Source organism: Gouania willdenowi, chromosome 21 (genome assembly GCF_900634775.1).
Source record: "Gouania willdenowi chromosome 21, fGouWil2.1, whole genome shotgun sequence".
In the NCBI taxonomy this organism is placed as follows: domain Eukaryota; kingdom Metazoa; phylum Chordata; class Actinopteri; order Blenniiformes; family Gobiesocidae; genus Gouania; species Gouania willdenowi.
The window spans coordinates 20246599-20271348 of NC_041064.1; the positions used below are offsets into that span (position 1 = coordinate 20246599).

Sequence of the window (24750 nt, forward strand, 5' to 3'; positions counted from 1 at the left end):
TCTGAGGCTGTGTTTACATGTGTTACACTGCAGCCACTACTGTTAGACTCATGTTTAGACTCATGTGAAGGGATTTTTGAACCGGCATACAGTAACATGATTCTGCCTAAAACTTTAATCAAGAAAAGACATTCTTTGTTCATTGTTCACACTGTTATCTGTGAATTAAATCTAGTAAGAGGCTCATTTCTCTCTCTCTTACCTTACAAATCTGCATACTCTTTAGTTTTTTAAAGTACATTTACATCTCTGTCGCTCTCTCACACAGTCGCTAATGCTCATACTATAAAAAGATTTTCCCCACATAATGCTATTAATCTTATTGCTACATATCTCCAGACTAATGATGGGTTGGGTTGTGGTGGCTAGCTAAAACACTTCATCAGTTGTTGCTATAATCTCATTCCCACTCAGGTAGCACAAATGAATGGACTTTCTGAATATGTGTTATTCAAATACCTATGAGATCTAGACCAGTGGTTCCCAACCAGGGGTACTTGAACACATTGCAGGGGGTACTTGGAAACATTGATGATTCTATTTCCAACATGCTAAGTAAGTTTTAAGCCTATTTCAGACGCTGTACATGTTCATCCAACATCTTTTCCACCCATTTACAATAAACTGCATTAATGAAATAAACAATATTGTGGCCTTAAAGGTGAATTTCGTGACTCTCAGATCCCTCTCTCCCCCTCCCTCCCCGCTGCTCTCTTGCCCTGCGTCCAAACTCCCCAAAGTCCCTCCCTCAGAGGAGCTAATAAGCAAACGTTAGTCCGACAGCAACATCACAGTCATATAACATGCTCTGTTATAAGCATATTACTGCAGCGCTTCTCTCTCTCAATGTGCACACACCTCAGCAGCAGCAGCAGCAACAACACATGTCACTTACAGCAGCCACATGGAGGCTGCTGCGTGCACACAAACAACACATGCACTACAGAGTTATAGTGTAACAATTACAAATCAAACATAATGTAAATCAAGCAGCAGTAATTACCTTTTAAGCAGAAAAGTCACCAATTCCATCTTCTACTCCTCCAGACCATACACTGTAAAAAAGACAGCGTTCCAGCCCGGGAAAGGGGAGGGGCCTGTGAGCAACAGCTGTCAGACAGTCCATCAAACACATATATATATATATATATATATATGTATATGAGACAAAATGTTGAGAAACTCTGATCTAGATAATAGAATGATACCCTTTAATGTAAAATTCAACTTTGCCAAACATTTATTTATTATATTTAACTAGAGCAAACCTTTAGAATGAACTTCAAAGGCACAAATGCTACATTCAGACACTGCAGGCAAATGTGGTACAAATCCTTTTTTTCTTTTGCCCATTCATGACCTGTATCAATCTGTTAAAGACCATTTGAATAGCACCAATCTCAATTCGACCCAGGCCACTGTCATACAGTATGTAATAGTTCCTATTAATTTTGTCTTCTTTTTGAACAGTATGTTAAGATGAGGTTTTGATCATTCAGACAAGGTTTTTTTGGAAATTTTTATATCCCGACATAGGGTTGGGTATTTGTTGGGTTTTATCCGATACCGTTGCCTACTCTGTATTTTTTTTAAATGGTTCCAGTGCTTAAACCGGTACTTATTTGCATGCACATTTGTAACATATTGACTCTTAATTATTCATTATTAAGTACTTATTAATGCCTTATTCTGCATGGCCTTAATATACAACCAGTAAGCCATTAAGTAAGAGTTTTCCCTCAATAACCTCAGAATTACTACTTATTAGTATTAAGTAAGGAAGTTGTTGTATATGAATTACAATCTTAACATGCTAGGGTTAGGATTAGGATTAGTTTACCATAACCCTAACCCTAATCCAATATGTTACTAATGCTAATAAGAAACTAATTAATGGTTAATAGGTGTTCCCTAAACTAAAGTGTTACCTAATATGGTTATGATTTTATTTGTCAATAATCATTAATGTCCTTTTTCTAAAAAAAATAACTATTTCAATAATTTGTTTGAAGCTATAGGGAGCCATTGCAAAAGAGTCAAAGAGCCACATGTGGCTCCTGAGCCGCAGGTTGCAGTAAACCCCTGAGCTAGCCAATCAGTTGCATTCCTGTGTAAATGCAAAACTGCGCCTTTCAAAATCTGGTGTTAAAGCTTAAGTTCAACATTTTGTCAACAAACACGACTTGTTATGAGTTTAACATTAAGCAGAAAGTCAGCGGACACTGAGTTGAAGTATAAGTCATAGCTCATATTTTGTTGTCACACGTTGAATGGCAACGGTGTTTGCTAGCTTGCCATTAGCTGGCATTAAATTACTAGACTGACCCGAAGAGGAAAGGCTGCTGTCATCATCTGTGATGATGTCCACCACACTGGCACCACTGGGAGCGGGACTCACTTCAATTTGTCCGGTGAGGTCGACACTGGCAGCTGCTGTTGTTGACGTGCTGGGCTCCGGGTCACGTAGGTTATCAAACACGGTGCATTGTTCGGCTTTTACGTAAACTCAATGTGGTCTTTTATCGTCTCGCTATCGGTTATCAGTCTGGTTACTAACATTTATGTCAGAACCGGTGCCATATTGGTACTATGTTTCGGTACCCAAACCTACCGACATGTGTCGGGAGATAAACACGTCTCCCGAAACATGTTCTTAAATCCAATACGTAGGCCTATCTGATATTTACAATGTGACTGCTGTACGAACGGCAAGGTCGTATTTATCCGACGCTTACATCATTGAAATACAATAAACATCAACTCTGCGTCCCAGGAGAAGCGGAAAGGGAAAAACAGCCATGGTGGAGGACGGAGTGGAAAGTGAACAGTGGAAGGAAAGTGAGGTTGAGGATCACAATTACAGACTTTCATGGTATGAATAATTACGATGTAACAATTATCACAATGGTTTTGGCAGTGATTCATTGTGAATTCACTCTGTGTCATGGGCAGAGGAGTTAGAGGACCAAAGTGCAAAGGGATGAGGATGATGCTTTGTTTTATTTTACCAGCTCTACTATAGCTAAGCTTCAGCAACAACAAAGGTGATGTGAAAACAAAAGTTTTAGAGGTTGCCCGTTTACTAATTTTCAACCTTTAAAAATGAATGAGACACAAAGTCAAATGTGCTGGGCTGAAAAACTAATTCTCTAATAATAATGTGTTCATTCAAAGATTTATTGAAGCATTAAAATCTAAATTACACTCATCAAAACCCCAGTGATTGAAGCAATTTCATATGAAGAGAATCTAATCAGTTCATCTGTGGTGACTACAGACAGTGAACTGTTCGTTCTCACATGTACAGATGAAGAGATAAAGGTTCAGGTGAGGAAGCTACAGGGTGTGGGACAAAGTCTGCTGTGTATTTCCTAAAGAAAAATCTGTGTTTTTATATTTATCCGTAGTCTTTTGGACACATTTACTGCACAAATAAAAGAAAAAACAAAGATCTCCTCTCACTGCTTATCAATTAGTCTAAACATCTAAAATGCTTTTATTTTTCAAAATCCTCAACAGGCTGTAAGCAATCTCTGATTAGGGCAACTTTACTGAGCGGAGCAGTCGGAAGTGAATCGTTAATCTTTCCCACAAAAGGATTTGCCCAAAGTAGTTTCATGAAGAAGCAAATTACGAGGAGACGCAAAATAAACAGAAGACGCTGCAAACCTAATTAAAATTGAATGTCCACCACAGTGCGTTTTTCCCATGGATATCAATCAGTATTTTTACTTTACCCTCTTTTTTGTGTGTGGTTTATTTTGGACATCTTGCTGGTGTTCCCACACAGCAGTCCAAATCCTTGACAGCCCTCTCACTATGGAGTTATTTATTGCTGTAGCTGGATGCATCCAGCTCTATTACTCTTACTTTTTGTGTTGTTCTATGAAATATTATCACGGATAAACAAGAAATGCAAAGTTAAGTTTGACATGGTTGAATATTACAGTTAACGTCATGCCACACATGCACAGAGAGCAGCACAGGTTAAATGGTTCACTAATGGAGCAGATATAGTTCGACTAGAGCTTATTAGGAAAACTAACTGAATCCTAATGAATTAAAAAATGAATACATCAATCTTTTATACCCCATTATCTTGGTCAGGGGGTGTGCAGATCCTGTTCAGTGAGCCATGACTTCCACCAAATCAATCTCAAAGCATTGTATGCTCTCTAAACAGATCACTAGTCCGTTTTGGAGACAACCTGTAACGTGTTTCTGGCTATCGGCAGACTACAATAGCAAAGGGCCCAATAGCCACCAGGAGGCCCCAAAGCTCAATTGTCTAAGATGGATTTATCTTACGTTTAAAAAGAAATGTAGATATTGGAATAAAACATGGTAAACTGACTCCATTTATAGTGCTTTATTAGCACTGAGGTTGTCTAAAAGCACTTCACAATAGCAGCTCATTCACCCATTCACACATCAATGGGACAGAGCTGCTATGCAAGGTGCTAGTCCACCATCGGGAGAAACTTGGGTTCAGCCCAGGGACACTTGGACACATGAACGACCCCTCTGCCACCTGAGCCATGGGCGGCCACCCAAAAAACATGTGTTTTTGAGGCATAATTAAAGTTTTGATGTCCCGCCCTCAACAGCTCCACTTCCTCTACTTTTCTGCACACGCATCGCTGAACAAAACGTCGCATCGGGTCGCATTGATATACAGTATTTCTATGGGTCAAGTAAGAGCCAAAATCATATTTACCTGTTTGCTTGTTTCCGTGCACAGTTCCACATTCACTTTGATTGACAGTCTCGAAAACAGGAAGTCGAAGCCTATTGGCTGGGCGCAGTCAGCGATCATTTCCATGTGTATAGGGGTCTATAGGACGAAGGAGGGACTTATATACATTAATGTATATGATGTTTGTGTTATTTAGAAATATTACTTCCAAGCACAGGACGTGCATTAACATTGTTTACAACAGCCTGAAAGCCTTTGAACGTTTCAGATGCCTACCTAATGGCTGTGAATACAACTGTTGTCATTGTTGTTTTTATGATAATTACTCAGACGTGGGCATCCAAAATGCATTCATTTTTGTATATGTCATGTCTTCCAAAGTAGTGTGGCTTGAGTATACACAATAACATGACACTATCAAATGTATTAAATTCATATTTTGGATAACATTTCAAACATCTATGATAGAAACAAAAAAATAAATAAATGAAATGAAAGTGATCCAGCTTGTGAGGAGTCATTAGGTTTCCATTACTTTTTTTTAATTATTAACTGGCATTTCATTATAAAACAGTCCACAGTGAGTAGTTGACTTCACATACCCAGCTGCTATTGTCTGAGGAGCGAGCTGACAGGAGGATAGACTTAAAAAGGCTTAGAAAAAAAAATACTCATTAACATTTTTTAAAAAGGCAAGAAGGAGCTAAAGTCATTTACCTTAATCTCACGCAGCCCCAGAGAAAAGAAAGAAAAAAAAGACTAAGAAAGGTTTTAATTCCTGCTCTCACCTGCAGTGCCATTCAGTATCTTAGAAGAACTCTATTTTTCCCCGCATATATTAATTTGTATTGTAGTATGGGGGAAATTTGCATTTGTATGTGAAATATTTACTGTGCATTGCTGTGGAAGAGTTCAAAAGTTACCGAGCTGTTTCTATGATTTGGTATTTGCATGACGTTTCTAACAAAATGTTTAATCAATGGTTATTTGCATGGTAATTGTCACTCCTATGAACTGTAACTAAAGCATTTCTTAATCCTACCCAAGTGTTCACTGCAAACACGATAACAAGTAAGCAATTATTTTTGCTCTCGAACTAAAAAGCAAAAAAAAAAAAAAAAAAAGCTAAAAACCTGTTTGTATTGGTTAGTTCCCTTAAACATCTACCAGTGTCTGCCCCAAAGATAGACCTTATAGCATGGAAGATTCAAAAAATTAAAAAAATTTCAAAAAATTCATATCTTGGTTTGTAATGACCGATCTTTATGAAACGTACAAAGTTATATCGGGATGTTCTGTCACGACCCATCACATCAGACACAGAGCTTTAGGTGAAGCAGTCTTTGATATACTGTATATAATGCAGTAGGGATGTAACGATTAATCGTAAGGCAGTTAAAAATCGATTCATAGGTATCACGGTTGAAAACTGACTCGCATTACTAGTAATCGCAGTGTAGGTGGCGGGCGGAGTCTGCTAATACTTTCTTTCTGGTTGCCTTCTACTCTTAAATATGTTAATAAATGATTCATTACCCCTTTAACACCGAAAGAATATCTGTAATATTACTTGAATATCTGTAAAAGTCACGTTTTTCTATTAGCTCTGTCTGCTAGCATAGCTTCTCTTCTTCACTGCAAGATATCTGCATGCCAACCAACCACTGGTTACCAGCGCCCTCTGCTGGTCCAAACAAATATGATGTAATTTTTTTTTTAAAAGTCCAATTGTTAAGGCACAAAATACATTTTCAGTTGCACTTTTAAAAAGAAAAAGAACTATTATGCAGTTTTGCATTGTTTATTATAGAACCAGAATTTAAATTAATAGGCTTCATTTTCATTTGTATTATTCCTTTGTTTATTTTATTCAAGGTTTATTTTTAGTTAAATTGCATTGTTTTGAATAGTTTATCAAGGAATTCTTTTGACAATGAAAAATAAAATGAAAATAGTACCGTATTTTCTAGTTTTTTTCCCAAAAAAAAAATTTGTCTACAGTCCCATTTTGTAAAATAAATCGTGAGAGAATTGTATCGTGAACCCAGTATTGTGAATTGAATCGTATCGGGAGTTGAGTGAATCGTTACATCCCTATAATGCAGGTAGAGTACCGCACAGGTAGATCAGGACTTTCATTTGAGGGTCCCGATGCACTCACGTGGGGATCACTACTGTGACTTCCTGATGAAACTCTCCTCCAGCAAGACAAAAAAGGCAAAACAAAACCATGCCGCATTCCCAAAATCAGCTGTCCAAAAAACGTCAAACTCTGACCAAGGTCGCAACAAATGGATGACTCGCACAGAGCCGCACACACAAGGGACCGACAAGAGACAGAACTGCACATGTGGAAACATCAAGACGTGCTCAGACCGAAACGGACCAGGAGACTTGCACAAGGAGACAAACAAACAGGAAGATGCACACAGACAGAGGTGGAGACAGATGGGGAAACACACACACATAAGACCAGGATACACACACACACTCACACACTTCAGTGATCAGGCTCTCTCATTCACAGTAGATCACCTGTCGCTCAGGCACGGCACCATGGTTTATCTGGATCGGAATCCAGATTGTGCATTTTGGCAAGATTTTTCCCAAAAAAATGATCATTTGGACCTACTGTATCATTATTAATAGTGATATAAATTTATTCCAAGAGATGAGCTGGGTCCTCGGCTTCCTGGGGCTCCTTTGGTCCTTGTTGCTGCTGGCCTAGCTGCACCTTTGAGCCCGGGGAGGTGCCATTGGTTCGCGGAAGTTGGACAAACATTGGTCATGGATGCACTGGCATGCCATAGGCTGTGGGACAAGCTCGTACTGGGCTTAACCTTAGATACGTTTATCCCAAATATCACTTTTAGTTCTAACCACTCCCTCTGTTCACAGCCACCATCATTATACTTAAGCTGGGTGCTGTGTCACCAGACTAGCTGAACTCATTACGCAACACAATAAAGCACTATATACTGTGCACAACTACTGTATAACATCACATTTCACTCTCACCTTAAAACAGTTGACTCTTCCCCACCCCTTCCATTTTCCTACCCTGACTCCCTCTTCCCTGTTCCCTTCCCCCTCACCTAGGTGTAACACTGCCCTCTCTTTTTATATTCTCCCTTTAATAAAGAGTTTATTACCCTTCTTTAGGGAGAGCTGCTGATGGTCTCACTTATGCATTGGTGCAATACTAAAACATGCATTGCTGTCGTAAAAAAATTCTTGTAGTGTTGACCTTCCACAGTATGTGCAGACAAGGTACAAAATAAATAACAATAACAATAACAATAACAATAATAATAATAATAATAATAATAATAATAATAATAATAATAATAATAATAATAATAATAATAATAATAAAGAGGACATTTGCCTCGTGCTACAGTCTGAGGTTTGAGTTTTCTTCAAATGCTGAGGATTCATCTGGTACATATGAATATGAAGATGATAAAGAGCACACGCCTTTCAGTGATCCCAATAGAAGTAAGTGACTTTATGTCTTTACGTGAATATCAATAAACAGTAATCACTGATGTAGTAAAAGATGTGCAGAATATCAGCTATACGTTTATTACTGGTACCGTGTACAACATTAGCAAGCAGGTAACCATAAATAAGCAGAAATGTAATACCTTTAAAGATCCTATCTTACATTTTGACATTTTGGGACATCTTGTACAACCTGTGATGAGCCGTTTGTCTACACCACCATGTATGACATGTATAATGAACAAGTGCTCATACAAAGACAAACATTCAACGGAAATTCGGTCCTCACAGCACAATTTGTTTGTTTGTTTGGTTTGAAACTTTCTGCTTCCCATTTGCTATTTGTCGTGTCAGCAAACTGTTTGCAAAATTTTTTCATCTTGGATTTACTGGAGAATCCAACTACCATAAGTGGGTATTTGAACCCTATTTGTTTATACTCGAAAGTAATTGTCATTTCTTTGAAGAATCAGAGATTTTTATCTGCCGTACTTTAAAACCTCAATTAACAAATGCACTTTGAAATATAAAGAATTCTCTTTGGAACAATTTACCTTGGTCTTTAAAAACTGAATCCACTTGAAAAGTAAAATTTTTACATTTTATCTATAGTTCTTTGTATATTTTCATGGCCTGCTTTTGTGTTTGACTTTGGTTTGGTGGCTTTATGAGACCTTATGTAAATGTTTGATTGTTTTTATAATATTAAGTATGTGTAAATAAATGAAATGAAAACTTACTATTATAACCAGATCTGGCCTTTTAGCATTATCACCATAAACATTTTGTAAAATATCAATTTATGATTGAATATAATCATTCCAACATCAAAGAAAAGTATGTTTGCGAGGCTGTGGATGAGGTTAAGGAACTACCTGTGGTGTGTGGGGATGGCAGGAATGATTCCTCAGGCGATTGTGCACAAAGCTGCACAAACTCCATCAAAACCAACTGCATTCTGTAACTGGAAGTGGTGAACTGCTGCGATTCCAATGACAAGAGCATGGCCATGGAAAGGTTGGGTTGAGTCGAACTCTGGATGACTTGTTAGAAGTAGAGACAGATCAGCACATTTAGAATTAAGGTGCTGATGAGTGATGTACACTACCGGTCAAAAGTTTTTAGAACAGCAATTCTCAACTGGTGGGTCGGGCCCCAAAAGTAGGTCACAGAAAGCTGGTCAAAAATAAAATAAATATGAAATAATCTCTCATGTTGGCCTTGTCTTTTTGAAAGAAACTTTCTTTTGACAGGCATGCGTGATGTAAGTTGCACAGGAAAATATGTAGATTTACATTTTTAAAAAGATTACATATACGTGTTTCTTCAACAGCTATTTTTGAAAATACTCAATTTGGTCGGTTGAATTCCAAAAAAAACAAGTTATGATCAACTACGGCCCATTTATATATTAGTATGTGTCAATAATTCGGTACCAACACCCGTCATAATATTTGACTTGCAAATAAATGAGACAATCAACTTTCGTTTTTCTTAAGTTTTTCTTAAGGGACCCCCCCTGAGCCCCAAATAACAAAATCGGGCTCGGAGCACCGATGCGTACACATCCATAGATTACACCCTACCAAATTCAGCCTGATCCGTTCACAGATTATTGAGTAGCATTTTTTAACTAGTGTACGCAACAATAAGAAGAACAAAGTGAGTGGCGTTTTGAGTCCAGTAGCCCGACTTAACAAAGTGCGTGACAATTTAATGACCGTAGCAAAATGTGGGTCACAGGGTGGAGACCAGTTGAGAACCCCTGTTTGGAATACCCTCATTTCTCCCAGTTATTTATTGCATTTCAAGTCGTGCAAGTCCAATGAATAGCTTGAAATGGTACAAAGGTAAGAACTGAACAGCCAGAGGTAAAAAAAAAAAAAGGTTTGGTTACCCAAAACTGAAAAATAAATGTACATTTCAGAATTAAACAAATAGGCCTTTTTCAGGAACACAAAGTGGGTTAACAATGTAAAGTTGTTCTGCAGCAATGAAGGTTGAATCAGCCTTGAAAGCTGGTGCTACTAATTCCTACAGGTGTTAGGGTTAGGTTATAGGGTCTGTCTGCATAAAAACAGTGTTGGAACACACTATGGTACCAGACCCATTGAGCATCAGGTGAACAGTATTGTTCATTGGATTCCATTATTTATTTTTCAACTCAAATTGTTATTTGTTCTGCTTTCATTTCAGAGCGAAATGACAAAATATACTGAATTATTTTCAGTAAAAAAATGGAAAGAGTGTTGGTGTTCTAGAACTTTTGACTAGTGTACTCGTGTTGTGCACTGTACATATGACACAGCGATATCGCTACATCATATTTGTATAGCAATTTACTGTGAAATGTCATAAGTACATGATCACGTAACTCTTGGTTTTGTAGAAAAAACAAGATAATTACAAGAAAATTCATGTTTGTGTGTTGTGTCATCGTTCCTGTATTTGCTGTGGTGCGTCACATATCTGTCCCCAACACCAAAAATATTACCTCATGTATTCCTGGCACTGCTGCAAATGCTTCTGGGGACATTTTACACCAGACGTGGGCAACTGGAGGCCCGGAGGCCACATGTGGCCCTTAGTCTAATTTTTTGCGGTACCCAAAGCAAATCCCCAAGAATTGTAATTCAAGAAGTTGGAAGGAATATGAACCCCCAACATAATACAAAAAGTACACAAAATTACTCATGACCATAAAAAATGAGGACAAAAACACACAAAACAACACCACAATACAGAATAGCTCAAAGACACACAAATTGTTAACAAAATTAGTCAAATGACAGGAAAATACAGAAAACAATAACAAAACACACCACATAATGACTCCAAAAACACACAAATTGACTAAAAACTGTCAAAAACATCAAAACCACAGACAAAAGCCCCTCCGATCAGATACAATCACAGTTTTGTGGCCCCGGCTGTAATAGAGTTGCCCATCCCTGCTTTACACCATTACACTTCACACCATTACACTTCACTTAATAATAATATGTAAAATTTTACATTTTATTTTACATATTTACATATTACATTTTACAAGCTAAAAGAAAGTACCACAATTCTCCATCATAATTACTGATTTGTGTAACGTTTTTTTTCTAAATATGTGTAGCTTTAGTGGGTTTTGTGTGTGTGTGTGTGTCCTACTGAGTTGTGGTCTTATTGTCCAGCTGCACGCTGAGCCTCGTTTGCTCTCTCTCGTTTGTTGTGCCTATGCTGCAATTGTTCCCCAGTGTACGTTAATCCAGCCATTTTTACTTTCACAGCATGTCTTTTCATTAACAATGCATTGTGATATCTGAGTAGCCCCCACGCAGGCTGAGAATAATAAAATTCTTCATATGAGTGAGCTGAGAATGAAAATATGAGATATATAAGATATATAATATAAGATAGTGGCAAATCAAATCAGTAATTCCCATATTCACTTGAACCTAAGACTTATTCACATTCTTTATTATGGTGATTTTGTACCTCCATCATCCACCAAAGATAGTAGTAAAAGAAGAGCAACTATGATGTCTCAAAAGTTAATTTTGAGTTTACATCAAAACAAAACAGACTTCAACTCTCCAGAATTGGATGCTGCAGTAGATGAGCTCTATTTGATGTAAAAGTTTGTTTCCGGAAAGTACCGACTTGACTGCTACACGAGGAAAAGGGGTTGTCATGGTAATTCAGTTTTTAGGCTTTTGCTTTGCAGCTAGGTAATGAAAGCAGATGAAAGCAAATGAAAAACAAAGCATCGGTTGAATATGTGGAGAATAAACCCTCATACACAGTGGTGATGGAGGTGTTAAAAGACAAGAGAGAGGACATTTAGTATGCACTGTATCTTTAATGAGGCTTTATTACACGCCTGCCCGTTCTATTATAGAACATGAATAATTACTCACGGTGCATTTGCAGCTGTCCCTTTATGATTACCTGCCATCTCTGTGCAAGATGTCAATTCAAGCAAAGTTGGTCGATAAATGTGTAACAGCAATCCCGTCATGTTATATGGTCAGAAATGTTGACTTATTAACTCTTAAGTTACCTATTAAATAAAAAACATATGATTAATACATTTATTTATTTCTAAACCATTTGTTTATTCTTAAAAAATTACCCACATAATTATTATTATTATTATTGTTATTGTTTGCAACATAACAATGTTGGCAGTGATAGAATTGATTGAATTTATTCTTAATGTTAATGTTGCACACTTGTATACAGTAAACCAAGCGTGCATGGGGTTTTAATTATTCTTTTTACTTCGTCCGAAAAACAGAGACACAAGCACATAAACTCAGCGTGGCTGCACACTCTCGGACAACTGGGTCGACTGAGCTACACATGGCATCATGGACCCCTGTGCTGCCCCAAGCTGCCCCAAAAGTGCCTGTGTTATCCTTATTCAATTTAATCCACAAATATACCAACTAAAATATCACCTTGTACAGGAATATCTAACAGAATGATAAATTAAAATGTCAAAATATCAAACAAAATAATATGTGAGACAAATAAATGTCATATATTAAATATGTTTTTGGGGTTCTTAGAACAAATGGAGATGGGTGAAAAATAGCATGACATGGGACCTTTAACATGAGCCCAAGATGTATTTTTAATGGATTTCCATTATCCAAGCATTTTACTTCATATTGACAATTTACTGAGAGTACTAGGTGTAAAGGCTCAACATACTCGGGCGGACACTAACAAAGTGGAGTCCGTCCCAGCCAATTAAAGGCAAAAATCAGTTTTCACAATCGCGCTGACTTCTCCGCGTAGTTGGTGTCACACAAAACATTGCTCGGCATTGCATTGACCCGCAATAAATGTCACACCGACCTGTATTTCACCCGCCTGGTGAAACAGAGCAGGAGAGATGAGCACGAGCTTAGAGGAGAGACTGGCAAATGAGCTACGACAGTAGCGACACCTTTAAAACATGTCTCAGGAGTACAAGGACTACAGAGAAGGGCTAAGAATCATGGGACGTGAAGGATTTTAATGGAAACTACAACGCGATGGTGCGCACAAGTACGTTTGAGGATGTCCATGAGATTTGCTTGATATGAGAGTTACAGGATAATTCATTATCAAAGATAACAACTGTTTTTTTCACTGTGATACCCAGTACTACAGTGTTTTGGGCCAAATAAAATAATTTCTGTTGAGAGAATATGATTGGATGCTTTTACTAAGGCTGTCTCTGTGCTATGATGGACTATAAAATCAGACTGAAAGATCTCATATTAAATGTACTTGTGTGGCTGGTCATATTGTCAGCTTGCAATGATTTCTTAAAAAAATAGAAACAAAGGGAAGGTTGGATATTGGTCTAAAATTGGTTATATTGCTTAGATCAAGTGTAGACTTTTTAAATGAGGTTTATTTACAGCCATCTTTAAAGGTGCAGTCCGCAACTCTCTTATCCCTCTCTCCCCCTCCCTCCACGCAGCTGTCTTTCCAAAGTCCGTCCCTCAGAGGAGCGAACAAGCTAACGTTAGTCCGACAGCAACATCACAGTAATATAACATGCCCTGTTATAAGCATATTACTGCAGCGCTTCTCTCTCTCAATGTGCACATACCTCAGCAGCAGCAACAACTCACTTACAGTAGCCCACACAAAGGGTGCTGCGTGCATATGAACACATGCACTACAGAGTTCTAATGTAACAATTACAAATCAAACATAATGTAAATCAAGCAGCAGTAATTAGCTTTTAAGCAGAAAAGTCACGTCAGGTCAGCTCAGATAGTCTTATAGGAGTAAAACTGTGTAGATAAAAGCTGCATGTTGGAGTTATTCCTGGAGCTGCTGTGTTGAAAAAGTGACCATTCCAAAGTGTTAACGAGATTTCAAGTGATATAACACCAGGGGAAAAGTTTGCATAAATTCATCTGTACACAGACTTTAACAGCATGTGCAGAAACTGTTAAAGCTGTTTTTTGACAAGCTGGTAAAATGATAAATGGACAAAGATTCTAAGCAAATTGCTTTGCTGCACCTTCTTTTCCTTGACATTAAAGCGATAAAGGGAATCACAGCTATGTATGAAGAACACAACAACAGTGTCACTGACCCTTTTACAAACAGCGAGAGAGGTTAGCACTCTTTCTGCACAGCCTCTGCAAGCCTATGGGGTTTCCACTTCCTAAAAATCACAGCATTAAAAGTTTAACCGAATGTTTCAGGGCATATTAGCTACAAAATGTATGAGACACAAGCTGAAAGGAGGAGGTAGAAGGGAACTTATAAAAAGCTTTTGAGGTACGGTCTCAATTGCTGCCAATTGATGATGGCTAATAAGACACTCTTGGGAGATAAAGGACCTCTTATGTCATGACTCGTGAGGCAGTGAAAAGTCACATGACCAGTTACAACACTAATACAAATGCATCTTCTGTATTTATTTCACGATTAAGTATTACCAATATTATATCCAAATTATATGTGTATATTACATGACATATACTGTATGGTATGTACTGTATATATACAAGCTCTAGTAGTGACTGGAATGTATTTTAGGAGCGGTTAAGCAAAACTATAGCCTAAATCAGTGGTTCCCAAACTGGGGTACGTGTACCCCTAGGAGTGCTTTAACACCTCTCAGGAGGTACATGATAAGTGAATCTATTTGATGGGTTTGGGCCTCCATAAGTACAAACCAGTACGCGTGCACTGTAGCAGTTCCCACTCAACTATCTTGAAGCCAAAATACAGCTCTTAGGGACGCTTCCATCTTGCAAATTTGACGTAATTTGGAGCCAGAGTCCACGCTGTAGGGTCCGGCAGGAAGAGCCCTGGTAACATGCCCCCGCCCATGTAGCGTACTGCCCTGATTACTTACGCAGCCCAGCTACGCCAAAAACACAAGTATCTTTCCCGCTGCAAAGATCCCTTAGATTCCACAGGTTGGTTAGAACAGTTTACTGCAGAACAACTCATTTTGACAGCTAAAAAAGACAAAGTGAAATGATGTCAGCTTTTCTTCACGACGTAACTGCTATTCACAAAGAGAGCGATGCAAAATTATTGGCTGTCAATCATTGTCATATATCCCATTTTTCAACCTCAAGTAACTTATTTCAAACAAACTTCACAGAAAAAACGAGCACTTGAACACAGTGTAGGGTGATGATAACTAATGATCACAGCAGATGACCAACATCCCACCTGTTATCATTGAGGAGGCGGGGTTTATGACCTATAGTGCAGCCAGTCAGCAAGGGGAGCCCTAAGAATAAAAGCTTCACTCCACTGGGGAGTTTGTTCCTTCCATTCTTTTTACAGCCTATGGTACAAACCTTTATTCATATTGTCCATTTCAGTCCTTACGACCACACACAGGCACACTCACACACACACACTCATTTTTTGGTAAGGTCAGCTGAGAATTATTTATGTGAGATATTATTCTTTGTTTGTTTTTGACATACTATATTTATATATCCTTATACTAAACATTCCATTTTTGGAGGCCTATTTTCCGGAACTAGGACAAAGAGTTTAAAAACATCTGATTTCCTCTAAATCTGACGAACAAAACAAGCTTTACATAAGCGACGAGACAAGTCAGATATAAATATAAACCTCAGGGACAGTCAGTTTATCACTAAAGACAGTTTAAGACCAAGTGCAAAAATCTAAAAAAAATTAACAAATAACGTCTACCTTCTCTATTAAATACTAAACAAATCATATACATATACCAAATAAATCAAATAAGCACCCACATTAGATGCATTCAATGATGAATAATAAATCAATCAATAACCTTGTACGTAATTTGTGTTGCTTTATATCAGCAGTAAATGTCATTTTTAATGAACAGCAATAACTGATCATTTGATTTCTAAATGTAAAATCCTTCTAATTAAAGACCAATGTTAGATAAATAAAAAAAATGTCTTTCTCAAATATAATGTGTGTATGTCTTTATCTCTTGATGTCCGACAGCTAATGTTTTGACTCTGAAAATCAGAAATGTCTAACGTAACATAACAAAAAAACACACACGGCAGAAACCATGCACCATGCCAAAGGGAGAAAGCACCAAATAACAGCTACTGGATAAAATGCTAAGAAGAATTACATTCTGGGCCGGAGTTGGATGAAACTGGGCCTGTGTTAGATGAGTGGGGTTTTCCAATAGAGGGTTTTCACCGACGTCACTTTCTGGGCAGTAACCCGGATGTGCGGCCAAGCTGGAGGTAAGCGGCTGTTGACACTACATGTTGGAGGCTCACAGAAGTGTACTCTGTGATGGATAAATCACATAAAAGCTCCTCAAAATGCGTTATAGATACAAAGGCATACAGGGAAGGACTTGGTCCGCAGGAAAGGACACGATATTTGGAAAAAATACGGTTTATTGCTGGTGCAGATCCTTTACTAATCGGCTCCTTCGTCTTGGATCAATGACGACGCAGAGAATCTTCTATTATGAATCCTGATATCGTCAACTACCTGGATTTCACCAAGCCCATGCACAGCGGAAGACCTTATAGAAGTTTGGAGGTCGGCTGCGGCTGCAGAGGCTCGCGTTAGCAACGGATATAATGTATATCGGCAGATAACTCAGTCAATTCTAATAATGTCACAGTGAACCTGCAGCGTAGTTACTCTAAAATAGTATGCGACCACGAGGCAATCCTAGATTCAGGCAAATCAAACAGTTATAGTCCGTTAGATGGAACTACTCTGGACCTCGAGACTGGGATTGCTACGCCGGCTACATCCAGCGACCTGTGGAGCATCGGAGCCTCGTACCAGCGGTGTCCGCCAGCGGAGGAGACGTAACAACCAAGCTAAAAGCTAATCCTCAGAGAACGCTGCTTCCTTTCCTCCTGCTTTCCAATGTCCGCTCCCTGGAGAACAAACTGGACTACCTGAAGCTAGATTTAAACGCAAGACGGGAGATGAGGGTGGCGGTGTTTGCATATATATCAATAACAACTGGTGCAACAATGGTGAGCTAGTCTCATGTCACTGCTCTCCTGATGTAGAACTACTGACTATAAAATGCAGACATTGGTCTTCCTGATCTGTTATAACTTTTGGCAGTCTATAAAACTCCACATGTTTTTCACAGTCTGACCGATTAGTACAGCCAAAAACATGGCAATAGTTCATCATTTCCTCTCAAAATTCAGGATTTGCTTGTTTGTGTGCTGTTTGTACACCGGCTGCTTATCTCCAAAATGGCAACTTCTGGGTTGATGACGCGCCGTGAAAACCCTCTATTGGCTTGATATTCTTGTTGATTCATAATCTGTTAATAATTGATTGACTGATTGATTCAAGCAAAGCAAAACCTCTGACTGTCTCTCTGATGCTTCTCAGGTTTGAAAATCTAGAGTCGCTTCACTCTATCATAACAGAACCAGTTCTCATTTACAACGACGACCTGGGCCGGAGGCAGTTACAAACAAACAGGGTTACACAATAAACATGAAATCAGGTCAAATGCACATTCAAGACAAAAAAAAAAAACTGCTAAAATGCACATCAACACACCCATCTCATAATCGCACACAATAATACGAATTTATGGCTCGTAGCGCACACACACACACATTTCTAACCATGCAGGGAGTCTTTTCGACTTATTGTTATATTCATGCAGGCACATTTTGCCATTCTTGGGTCTGTATGAGTCATGCTAATTTCATACTCCCTGTCTTCATTGTGCTCTCATTGCACCATGTGGATTAGCACAAAGTGCTGCAGGGAACTTTCACCTGTTGCTTCTTCTGAATACGAAAGATCATGATTTAATGTCAAGCCTTTATTACCAAAGCCTGATGAAAATATACATTCTTTAAAAAGGAGGATATGAATAAGGGTCTTATGTGAATTCCAACAATAGCCGTGGCCGCGACAACGACATGTGCTGCAGAGGTGGGGTTGTGATCTAAACACTGTGTTTATATCTTTTTTGTGTTAAATGTATGCATGTTTGTATATGCATACCTCCATTATTATTATGAGCACCAAAGCATAATTCGATTTGACTGTATTCGTACTAGGTACATTTGTCAGTGCATAGGAATATCGATATGTGCTGTAGGGTTCTCATGAAACAACGCAGTGTTTTTGAATATATCATATGTAATGATATACAGATAGTAGGAAAAAAAAAAAAAAAATCAGGTGTAATGGTGTACATCTTATCAGTTTCCTTTAAAATGCACATGTTGAAATGCAAAAAAAAAATGTAACTATATGTTTAATGATGATTTAATGATACAACGTACATTTTAAGGCTCAATCAGTCACTGTATAATTTAAATAGGTCCAGCAGGAGCTAAGGTTAGCTTGGAATGTGCTCTGTGACATTGATCTCAATGATCAATGGGGTTATCTCCTCACAGATTAGCCTTCATAAATTCATCTCTACACATGTTTCAGACTAATGAGTTTTAGCCTCGAGGCCTTTTCAGAGAACTGAAAGCCCACTGAGAAAAATATTTTGTACCGGTCGGCTTAACTTATGATCATATATTCTGATACACTTTCATCAAAATAAAGAATATTTTTCGATCAAATTATTTCGAGTTTCCACAGAGCTGTTGGACAAACTCAAATCTGTTTCTGGTATGACCTGACAAAAGATCACAAGCTGAGCAGAGTCTGAGGAACAAAAACGTCTTGATAGCTCAGTTAAAATAGGGTTTTCATCATTAAAAACGAACTAATTCCCACAGCAGATCTGACAATTTCTGACAACACACTGACGTTCCAGGCACCGTGGTTGGAAATTACTGTTTTGAAACTCCGCCGGTCCGGTCTGCTACGTTTTTTGTTGCATTTTTTTTTTGACAAGTGAGTGGTGGCAGACATGGAAACAGTTGGCAAAAAATTGTCCAAAAGTGGCAAAAACGTGCCAAAAAATCAGTGAAAAAGTGACTAAAATGGGGCAAAAAGCAGTCAAGAGTGGGCAAAAAATGGGCATATATTGAGGAACCAGGTGGTATGTAATGGCAAAAGAGTAGCTTAAAAACAATAGTAAAAAAGTGGAAAAATGTAGAACAAAGAGGCAAAATGTCAGAGAAAAAGGAAACAAACTGTATTTATTGGGCAGAAGTTAGCTTATTTGGATGAAAAGTGGCCAAAAAATAAATAGAGCACAACAAGTGTCAAAAATAACTTGCAAATATGGACAGAAAAAAAGGATAATTATTGGTAAAAGGAGCTAAAATCTGAAAAAAAAAGTGTCAGAACTTTTTGAAAGGGGCAAAAATTGGACAAAGGAAGTTGCAAAATTGCCAAAGGAAATAGGGAAAAGGGGTTAAAAAGTTACCCCCTTTAAGGTTTTCTGGGGGAATAATATTTTAAAATTAAAGCAAGGGTAGATAGATACACGTTTTTATTTTTTGGTTGAAATTGTCTTTATGTTCTGACAGAAATTAGGACCTTATGTGCTCTGAAAAAGGAACAAAGAAAATCTGTCCACTATAGCAGATATAAATCTGTAATAACTTATACCAATGGAAAAAAAACAACTGTTTTTTTTCTTATCCAAACACGTCTCCCCGTCTCCCTGCTCATTCTCGACCCCTCGCATGCACGAGCTCACACTGAAAGCGCGTCACCGCTGACAGAGTAAAAACAGAGTTTTTGGTCGTGTTTTTTAACATATATAATGGTAAAGTTTAGTGTTTACTTACTGCTGAATGAGACAACAACGTGTCTACACAATACAAGCGATGAGCTGAGCACCTCTTCTACGGCAGCAGTGCGCATGCATGTGAGTGAGACGGAGCACAGAGGGGAGGGGCAAGGGGGGTAAAGGCGGAGCCATCGGGGTAACTACATTTAAAATCAGGCTAGCTTTTGAAAATCGCCTACCCTACCTTTAAGACAAAGAGCCACATGTTGAGCATCATTGACTTAATAATGGCTTCTAAATGGTGTCGCTGCTAATGTAGTGGGCTGGTCTGGATAGAAAATGCCAGTGCTGATTTTTTTGTCCCAGTCCACTCCTGGTTATGTGCAGCTGTGGTAAAGGACCAAATGCAGAGAGAGATGGAGGCAGGTGTAATGTTGAAAATAGCACTGCAGATTTATTAATAAAACTCAAAGAAACCAAAGTACAAAATACTAGCGATGGGTAGATGCCACAGGGAGAGAGCAAACACATGAGGCAACAATGAAACAGCAATCATTCTGTGTCCAAACACTCAGCTAAATAGTGAGAGAGGCTTGATTGGGAATGGGTCACACCAGGGTACAAAACGTGAGGTAACTAATAACTAACAACCCAAACACACTGACATCACTGGGAGGTGAGACACGAACAGGAGGACCTCGGAACCCATAGAGACAAGAGTTAAAACATGAATCACAAGAACTTAAATTGAGTAACTATAAGATTGACTGAAAAGGGTTTAACTAAAGGAGGGCCACGAGGGCTAAAAACAAACCAAACAATACAAAACCTAACAGAAACAGGATAACATTTATAGTCACTGAGCTAAAATTCGCATTTTGAAGGCAACGCAACAGCAATTTATTTAATTTTTTTCCAAAGTATTTTTATTGGGTTCCACAAATGTTCTTCCATATATTGTAGTCAAGGTAAAAAGAACACATTTTTGTTATTTTTCTAGCACAAAGGGCCTACGCAGTGCTCCCCATCCAACCTTTGTGTATATACTGTATGTGTATGTGGTGCAATAGCTCTGGAGGGTGGATGTGGGGGTCACACCCTCCGGGGGTGGTGTATTGAGGTGTGATTAAAATTGGAGGGATAGGTAGGGCAACTTGTTGAGGTGGGAATGCCGCCCCCACGCCAATCTGAGCAGCGAGACAGGTTGCTTGGTGCTGATAATAGGTCGGGCCTCAGTGTCAGCTGCCACGCGTTGATGGATGTGTTTACAACTTCATGCAGCAGTGACCTCACAAAAGAACAGAATCCTCCAGAGAAAGTAGAAAACAAGCTGCTGAGTCCCAGTGCACACTGAAGGTTGATGGACCAACGCGGGCGATACAAGGAGAGCTAGCTGTTTTAAAGAAAGACAATATCGCATTAACCAGTGGGCGTGCACTGTAGCTGTTCCCACGCAACATTCTTGAAACCAAAATACAGCGCTTAGGGGCGCTGTCATCTTGCAAATTTGACGTCATTTGGAGCCAGACTCTGCGCAGTAGGGTCCGGCGGGAGGAGCCCTAGTAGCACGCCCCGCCCATTTTGCATACTGCCCAATCATTGGCTGGCAATTATAGTCATATCTTGTTTTTCAGTCTCAAATAACTTATTTAAAGCAAACTTCACAGAAAAATGAGCACTTGAACACAATGTAGGGTAATAATAACTAATGATCACAGCAGAGTTTAGGTTTGAAAAAAAATTATGTGACAAATATTTTAACTTTACAGTTTGGCCAACATCCCATGCTATAACACTGAGGAGGCGGGGTTTATACCTATACCGTGAGAGTTAATCGTCCATTCTTTTTACAGTCTATGGCTTTATCGTGATGGTATACTGAAACTTCTCTTATCTCTATTCATCCTATTGTGTTTACAGATAAAAATTGACACAACACTATGTTTTATATTGGCTGTCGCTGTTTGTTGTGGCTGACTACATGATGTACTGTGAGATAATAAATCTGATGTGACTGTGATAATATGAGAAATCATCATAGACTAAGAAGACATTTAAAAGCAAGCCAAGCTAAAACTTTACTGCAGTAAAGGGAAAGTGCTACTGATAAGCTACTAAACTGACTATGCATGCGCAAAACACATAAAAACACGCCAAGGGGCCAGAGAGAGAGAGAGAGGGAGAGGGTGTGGCCTCCTCCTGCCTTACAGTGGAATGAGACTGTGCAGCGTCTCTGCGTACCAGGAAATAATGATGTTTAGTCATTTGGGCTATGAAAAGCACAAAATGCTGACACTTTCAAACTTATAAGTGCTGTAGGCTATCGGAAATGGAAAAATAAATAATTTATAATTATACTATAATTAAAACAAACAATCAAAATATCAGTTCACCCTCGGGTAGGCAGTGCCTACCTTGCCTACCTTGACTGCACGTCACTGGTCTTTTGTTTGCTACTGCTACTTGGACGTGATTAAATTGGACACTGCTGTTAGCCTCATGTCTACACCAGGGGGTTATCTTACAAACTCCACATTCCCTTCATTCCTCACAGTATATTTGTGTTAACTTAGGCATAATGTAGTCCAACAAAGAGTTGAACTGCCTGCTGAAACCAACACCAGATTGTCCAGCCATTGAACCTGCCCACTTCAGCTTGTAAATCCAATAAGAATGTGTAGAAGTTTGACATTTGTTCCACAATAAGAAGTCACTCACACACACACACAAACACACACACCTGCTGAGCTGTGACACATGAAGATGTTTTCTTCAGCCTTCTGACTGAATGTATAGTAAGTGGGTGGTTGTTTGTCTGTTTGTTTGTGTGTGGATGGATGGCGAGATATCAACATTTGTTGTCAGAAATATGGGTATCGTCGGCAAACACTCAGATCCAAGTAGCAATATTATATCAGTTTGGGAAAAAATGGTATCAGTGCATTCCTAGTGTCAACCTATAATGACAAATGCACGCTTTTTTTTAAAGGGAGAGTCAGAGGAAGTAAGTCAGGCAGAGACGGGTATGCAAAGTATGGCCTCAGAACCAGGAATTACAGTGAACCAAGTGTTAGCAACCAGACAATAGTGATGTAATCCTCAAGGTAGCTTTTTGAACAGGCAGGGTAGAACATCAAAATATGTTTTGATGTGTGCTTTTTTTATGCCAAAAATCATATGAACAAATGTACCAAAGCCTTGTTACTTCGGATGTGCATAATTTCCCTGAGGTTTCCTTTATTTTTGCTTGTGGCACAGATTTTTGTCAAATAAATTGGACTATTGGCTGGCCTAGCAGCAGATGAAAACCTTGGATGACAAGGTAAGAAAATCTTAGTAATTTAGGCATAAATTGATAGACCTGCCCCTTGCTTCAGTATAGCAACACTTGTAAATAAAGATCAAATAGACATTAAATATACAAAAAGAGAGAGTATAATTGGTTATTAAACTAGAAAAACTTTAATTGGGTAGAAGAGTGAGAACTTTTGGGGCTGCGATTGTAAGAGTCACTTAAATGGAAGCTATGTTAAAAAAAAAAGAAAAAAAAAAGAAAACACTGCAATACAAAAATATATGTCAAAATAAAAATCCGGCACTTTGCATGGGGTGTTTTGACTATGTATGCATTAGAATGAGGTTGAGAGTTTAATTGGTGCTTAAACTTGCAACACAAAAACTTCATCAAATGTCACATTTGCTAAGATCCCAGATTTTACCATAGCCATGCACTATACAAATCAAATGAAGCCTAGCTACAAATGTGGAAGGAATTAGTTTTTTAAAAGGAGAAAATAAAAACACTGTTAGTTATTACTGTTTGCCAGCAGGTTTCAAAGTTCCCTCTACAAGTAATTCATATAGGGGTCTAATTCTTCCATCTGGACTTAAGCGCTTTTTTGTGCACCTGCAGTTACGCACTTCGTATTCTCCGGTCCAGGCTCCTGACACGCCCACCACGCGTATGGAGACCAAAAGCGTCTGTGAATGAAGGGGGCCCGAAGGAAAGGAGGCGGTCATGTCATTTTCTTGGGGCTGTCTAGAAATCACGGAATACTGAGTTTTTCCATGTTTTTGTAAATGTCATTGAAATCCATGAGAATGATAAAGCGCCCTTTTAATTTGAAACGCCTTAGTTGATAACAATGTAACAGGTTGATTTGATCAGATCATTGATCAGATTATTGCACTGTGAGGATTGGATACTTTCTTTTGACTGAGTCACAGTTCAAATCTCTCTCCTTGATCAGCACTTCATCATCATCATCATCATCATCATCAACACGGTACCTGTCGCCCTAAAGCGTGATCGAGTGTGATGCGCTGGAGATATGAGGAAATAACCCCGCAGACCCCTGCTTTAATACACAGGGATGTTTGCAGTAAAACAGAACTATTGGCTTACATAAAACACAGTTTTAAATATAAATTGTTTAAAGCGACCTGAGCTGAGTCTCATTAAAATGTGTCTCATGAGCATTTCACCATCTTCCACCAATGACAGCTTGTTTCACTTATTTACTTTGTAGTGATATGAAAATGTGAAAATAGTTGGCCATCACTGTGACCAACATGGACAGAGGTCTGTATCTGATGAGTTTTAATTCATCGCACAGCAGCAGTTGAAGCACAACTCAAGTGATCACAGCTGCAGCTCCACGACGCACGAGTCCGAGTGGCTTCAAATGTAACTAAGTCCATATTTCTAGTGTAATATAATGTTTTACCTTATCGGGGCGCTGCACTTATTCCAAAAAGCATAACAGGAAAAGGACTTAAGCAGATGGGAGAATGCGGCTATGAATTGGAACACCCACATTTCAGGGTTGTTCAGCCCAGAGGGCGTAACTGGGATGAAGGCGTGCAGCAACAGACTAAAGTACAGGGGGAGAATAGCACGCAGCAAAAAACAGCGCTGTTG

General features: G+C 38.7%; 1 protein-coding gene and 1 long non-coding RNA gene across 2 annotated transcripts in view; one reads left to right on the plus strand and one right to left on the minus strand.

Moving 5' to 3' along the window:
• On the plus strand, nucleotides 1–24580 carry LOC114455323 (uncharacterized). Its single transcript, XR_003672672.1, has 4 exons — nucleotides 1–11; nucleotides 8312–8314; nucleotides 13582–13595; nucleotides 24469–24580. It is a non-coding gene; the product is annotated as an uncharacterized LOC114455323 (long non-coding RNA).
• Nucleotides 15557–24750, minus strand: part of sucla2 (succinate-CoA ligase ADP-forming subunit beta) — a 48427-nt gene continuing 39233 nt past the window's right edge. The window contains exons 12-14 of the transcript XR_003672670.1: nucleotides 22550–22569; nucleotides 20566–20570; nucleotides 15557–15584 (exon numbers count right to left, since the gene is read on the minus strand). The gene's annotated coding sequence lies outside the window, so the exon portion shown is untranslated. The remainder of the gene's footprint in view (nucleotides 15585–20565; nucleotides 20571–22549; nucleotides 22570–24750) is intronic.